Below are 6,045 nucleotides of genomic sequence, written 5' to 3'. Positions count from 1 at the left end.
GCCCATGTCAAAAAAAAAATCCAGATGATATTGCCTCTAACTACATTGCCTTGGATTTCAAAGCTACTTTAGAAAAATGGATCAGATGTGGGGGCAAATTAGTGAACCTGTAGGTAGGAGACAAGAGAGATATGTAGGGACAGAGTAATAAGGACTGAACATTTCAAAATAATGCACAGAAAGATGGGCATAATGAGCTATAGTATCTGCACTTGAAATGGTTGCCAACTACCAAAGGCAATCACCTAGAAGGTCACCCAGTCTCCTTATCTTACAAACTTGTGAAGAGCGAATAACTGTCCATTTTCCTTCCTCACACCTGGTTGAGAAATGTCCCCTGGCCTCAAAAAATGGAGAGGGTGTGAAAGCCCCCCGAAGTTATGATGTATCCAGATTGAACTCAGTGACTTCAATGGGTGAGAAGAGCCATATAGTGGAGTGCAGAGATGGCTTCCTTCTAGGAGATAAAATTAGTACTAATGGCCCACACTGTGACAGCATAGCAGACAAATGCATGAGTCACTCTGGAGATCTTACTGTCTCTCCAAGGACACAGAATATTCTTATATCATAACCACACAACTCATGTCTCCTTCTAGTTCCCATATATTGGTAAGCAGGGATGAGGAAGCTCATTAAGAAACATCATCTGGGGGCGGGCCGCGGTGGCTCAGCGGGCAAAGTGCTTGCCTGCTATGCCGGAGGATCTCGGTTCGATTCCCGGCCCCAGCCCATGTAACAAAAACAGAGAAACAGAATACAATAAAACAAGAAAATGTTTAAAAGATGTTTCCCTTTCTTCCTTCCTTCCTTCCTTCTATCCTTCCTTCCTTCTCTCTGTCTTTCCTTAAAAAAAAAAAAAAAAAAAAAAAAAGAAACATCATCTGCAAGTGAATCATCCAGGCCAGTAGACAGGTTCAGAGGAGATACAGATGAGGAGATCCCAAACCTTGTTTCCTCTTGGTAGCTGGGCATCACCTACTGCCATGGGGAGATTTAAAGGATCCTCTCCCTGCCTCATGTCATCTCCCTACCAGAGTTCAAGGGACCAAGTGACCATCCCAGAATATATCTTCTGAGAACAGAGCTCTCAGTCATACTCCACATACTACTGCCACTTCTCCAAGGAGAGCTGTTTCTGATAGTCCATCTTCTGCTGAAAAGATGCCCCAACTAGAGACTGACTCTGGGGTCCCTGGGAGACTGCTTTCAGCAATGAGTTTGGTTGGAAATACTCAACCTCAAAAAAGAAAGTGTGACCTTGTTGTATGTCATGGAAAGAAGCATGATTGTAGAAAGTAGAAAGCAGAAGACCAAACTTCACCTACCAGCTCTTTCATTTTGGGGTCCCAAACTAGATTTTTCCTCGGCTGTACCAAAATGACCTGCAGAGCTGAATTCTCATGCCAGTGCTGTTCCCTGGAAGTTCTAGAGTGTATGGGGAGGGCTGGAAAGAGATTCCGTTTTCTAAGATGGAAATGATCTCCTGGGTGGTGCATGAGGAGTGGTCCTTTTAGCTGAGCTGTGTATAAGTTATAAAGATAGTTTGGATTGAAAATATTCTAAGTGATGCAATATTCTCTAAACACATCCTGGTATTTGTTGGATTGAGGGACTGTGAAACAGGATGGATGTGGCTGGTCACAGACTCTTTGGTTCCAAAGGGGCCTGTTTGAGTTATTACCTGTAGATTCCTGCTGGAGAAAGTTTCACTTTGTAGCTTTCCCGGGTAACTGCTCAGTCTCCATTGATTCCTTCCATCTTCTGCTCAAAAATTCTAGATTACATTCTGGTGCCCTTCTTCTGTGCTTTTTAGTAACAGGTAAGTCCTAAGGTATCACTTTCCTCTTCCCCTCCACACAAGCCCTGGCTCAATGTGTGTGGTCTTCTCTGGTCATGACAACATTATCTGTGTATCTTAATAATTTCTTAATGAGAGATTGCTTTTTTGCCATTCAGATTCTGGGCCATTACCTGCTTTCCTGTAAATGTCCTAGACAAAATGAAATTTGTTGGAGTTTGTGTGTTCTGCTTCTCTGAAAGATGAAGACACCAGAGCATCTATGATCCTCAGCACATCTAGGAGGACAACTTCTGTGTGGGTGGTTTGGGCAGAGATGCACAAGCTTCACTTCCTGTGGACATGGCTTTGTGCATTTCAGACTCAGTAAAGAAGATGGCATCATTAAGATACAGAGGGATTCTCAGTAGACAATTATATTCAGCTATTTCTTCACCTTAATGAGGACAAACAAAATTGAATAGAATGAAAAGAGGTTCATGTTTTGTTTATCAAAAAAGTATTTACATTTAATAGGCCATTTGTGCAGGATGTAATATCCCTTTGTGTATTTCTATGTAGGAGTGTGTCTTGTCCAACTAGGTAGGGATGGATGCATTTCCGGTGACCAAGGGGCTGAGCTCAGGAGCCTATATGATCTTCCAAAGATCATCCAACCAGTACTTTCCCTCTCCTTAGCAATTAATGACTGAAATTCTTATTTTGAATAATACGGATGAAGGGTTTTTTTGTATGCTGTATGGAAGAGGTCATGTTTCATTCTTTATTCATGAGAGTTATTCCCTTATTTCAGCACCACTTTTTAAATTTTTATTTGTTTGTTTGTTTGCTTGTTTGTGTGATTGGGAAGTTCATGGGTCAGGAATAGAGCCTGGCTCTCCCACATGGCATGTGATAATTCTACCATTGAACTGCCCTTGTACCCCCTGCAGAAAGAGATTTATATGCACATCCTGATAGTTATTTTCCAACAAAAGTAATATCAATTAGGCTGCAAAAAAGCCAAACAGGATCAGACTTGGATTGGGGTGCACTTTAGGCTCTGGGCTTCCCTGCATGGGCAGGGTGGATGAGAGCTGTGGGGGAGAGGAGAAGGGCTGAGGTGCTCACTCAGGCCCCTGCTTGGGCTCCTGTAGAGGCCCATGGTCAGAGGCAGGGGGCTGCCTAGGGATGGTGCTTTTGGCATCCAATATTTGAGGAAGGGGTATTTGGAGGGCTAGGTGGTGCTGGGTAGACATTTTCTGTACCTGTCCTCAACAAATAAAGGCCATATGATGAAAAAGAAAAAGTGTTGAGAGCAAAGAGGGAATGTGCACTCATCCCACTGAATGGTCTAGTCCTCACCTTTTAGTCTCCAGTTAACTTCTCAACATCAATTGTGTGTGGTCCACCTCTCCAAATGCTTCCTAGCGGCCCTAATTGCAGACACTCATCATCCCTGCTTGGAAAATCCCTGAAACTCACCCTTGTTCCTGCACAGCTAATGGCTCCTTCTCCAAGTTTAAGTTCTGATTCCTTCTCCACTGCCTGTGTGGTTTCAGGAAAGATGAGACTCCCAGCATGTGTCCCCTGGCACAGTTCAGCATGCAGAACTGTGTACCCAGGGCAGAAGCAAAGTGGAGCTAAACCCATGCTTGTACCTAGGGGCCTTGCCCCATTGCTTACTCCCAGGAAGGAACTTTGGATAGAAATGGGCACATGTCAGCACACTCTGATTCCTCCCACATACTTCACACTTCTGTTCCACATTTTTTCTCTGCCCACAATCTTCTTATCAAGTGAGCAGCATGCAGGAGGTGTGTGCTCTTGACGGTTATTTGGGTAATGGAAATTTATGCTTGGCCATGCTTTTCCTAGCTGATGGCCCCTCTCTATTGCTAGTTGGGTCAACCAAAGAGACATAGGGCTCACAAGCTGTGCTGTTCCTGGACAGTGTGATGCACAGATAGACACCATGCACCTATTGTACAGAAGATTCCTAAACAACACTCCATGCAAGCCTCTCTGCAGCATGGTTTCTCTCTGCTGATGTGTAGGCCAGCACCCACTTTGGTCATTCAATTTTAAGATACTGATAGAATGACAGAGAACAAGCTCCACCATTCACTGGTGTATGTCTTTACCCAAGTCTGCAACATTTGTACATTCACTCCTTAGTCTTCATCAGGAAGTGGAAGCATTCACAGAGTAGCTCATAAAGTTTTGGATGGAAAATGTATCCTTTCTGAAAGGAACTGTGTTCAATCCTGTCCTGTTCTGCTCTCCATCAAGGATGGGCATCCTTGCAATTACACACAAGCAATGCGGTGATTGCTGTTGTATTCTCAAACACCTGTCTGTTTTATGGCCCTCACATCCATATTTTGGCTGAACAATTGACAAGAAGCAGTAGAGCCACATGCTGCCCCACCCTGGTGCCATTCCTGATATTTACAGCCTTCCTGGCATATAATAGGCAACCACTCACCACTGAGCTGCAGCTTCTTGGTCAGGTCTTCCATCTCTTCTCAGGTAATATATGTGAGGTCAGGATTTGTGATGTGAAGGATTGATTATTCTCCTTTTATAGAAAACAACTGAGGAAGCCATGGAGGGTGGCCTACTATTTGTGGTCATGATTTCTGTTTGAGTTCTATCAATTCACCCACTCACCCACACACTCACACACCCTGCTTTCCACTAAACACACATCTCAATGGAAACTTAGCACAGTCTTCCCAGGGTTTATTTTCAAATACATGCAAAAGTTTGCCTTAGAACTTAGCAATTGTTTACTCCAATGAGTATGGAGGAAATAGCTCTGTAGGTTTCCATTGTATTTGCCATTCCACAGAGCTGATTTGTAAGGCTCTGTTCTAGTTTGTTAGCTGCCACAATGCCATATACCAGAGATGGAATGGCTCTTAAAAAGGGAAATTCAATAAGTTGCTAGTTTACAGTTCTAAGGCCAAGAAAATGTCCAATCAAAGGCATCCATCCAGGGAAAGATACCTTGGTTCAAGAAAACAGATGAAGTTCAGGGAGTCTCCCTCAACTGAGAAGGCACATGGTGAAGAGGGTCATAGTTTCTCTCTCAGCTGGAAGGGCACATGGTGAGCAAGGCATCATCTACTAGCTTTCTCTCCTGGCTTCCTGTTTCATGAAGCTCTCTGGGAGGTGTTTTCCTTCTTCATCTCCAAAGGTCACTGATTTGTGGACTCTGCTTCATGGTGCTGCAGCATTCTCTGCTTTCTCCCAATCTCTTTCTTTCTCCAAAATATTTCCTCTTTTATAGGACTCCAGAAATTTATCAAGGCCCACCCAAATGAATGGAGACATGTCATCACCTAATCCAGCTTAACAACTACTCTTGACAAAATCATATCATCCAGGGAGATGATCTGATTACAGTTTCAAACACACAGTATTGAATAGAGATTATTCTACCTTTGGGAAATGAGATTTTGATTAAAACATGGCTTTTCTAGGGGACATGGAAACCAGCACAGGCTCCAAACAGTGGGATTATGCAAGGCAATATGTGTGATGGTATGAAGCTGAATGTACCCCCAAAGAAGTCATATTCTTAAATTTCATCCATTCCTGTGGTTGTGGAAACATTGTTAGTAGGTCTTTTGGTGAATGGGATCTTTTTTCTTTTAATTGAGAAATATTTACTCAATCATAATTCAGCAATATTACACAATCAATGGCTCAGAATATCATCACATAGTTAGGTATTCTTCACCATGATCTTTTTTAGAACATCTATGTTACTTCAGTCAAGGAAAGAAACAGAAAAAAGGAAGAACTCATACATCCCATACTTTTTGCCCCTCACTTGCATTGACACACAGTGTCTCAATCTACCCAATTTTTACCCTGTAACTCTCCTCATTATTTATTTTTATCCATATTTTATTTTACTCATCTGTCCATTCCCTGAATAAAAGGAGCATTAGACACAATATTTTCACAATTACACAGTCACATTGTAAAAGCTATATAGTTTTATAGTCTTCAAAAACCAAGGCAACTGGAACACAGTCCAACGGTTTTCAGGTACATCTCTCAAGCCACTACAATACACCATAAACTAAAAAATAACCTCCAAAATAGCCTCTTGACTCTGTTTGAAATATCTTAGCCACTGAGACTTTATTTTGTCTTATTTCTCTGTTCCTCAACTCAGTGAGGAAGCTTTTCTCATTCCCATGATGCTGGGTCATGGCTCATCCCTGGGGGTCAGTTCCCATATCGCCAGG

Source organism: Tamandua tetradactyla, chromosome 20, assembly GCF_023851605.1.
Source record: "Tamandua tetradactyla isolate mTamTet1 chromosome 20, mTamTet1.pri, whole genome shotgun sequence".
Taxonomy (NCBI): domain Eukaryota; kingdom Metazoa; phylum Chordata; class Mammalia; order Pilosa; family Myrmecophagidae; genus Tamandua; species Tamandua tetradactyla.
The sequence above is the reverse complement of the archived record's forward strand: the minus strand, read 5'-3'. Positions refer to the sequence as shown.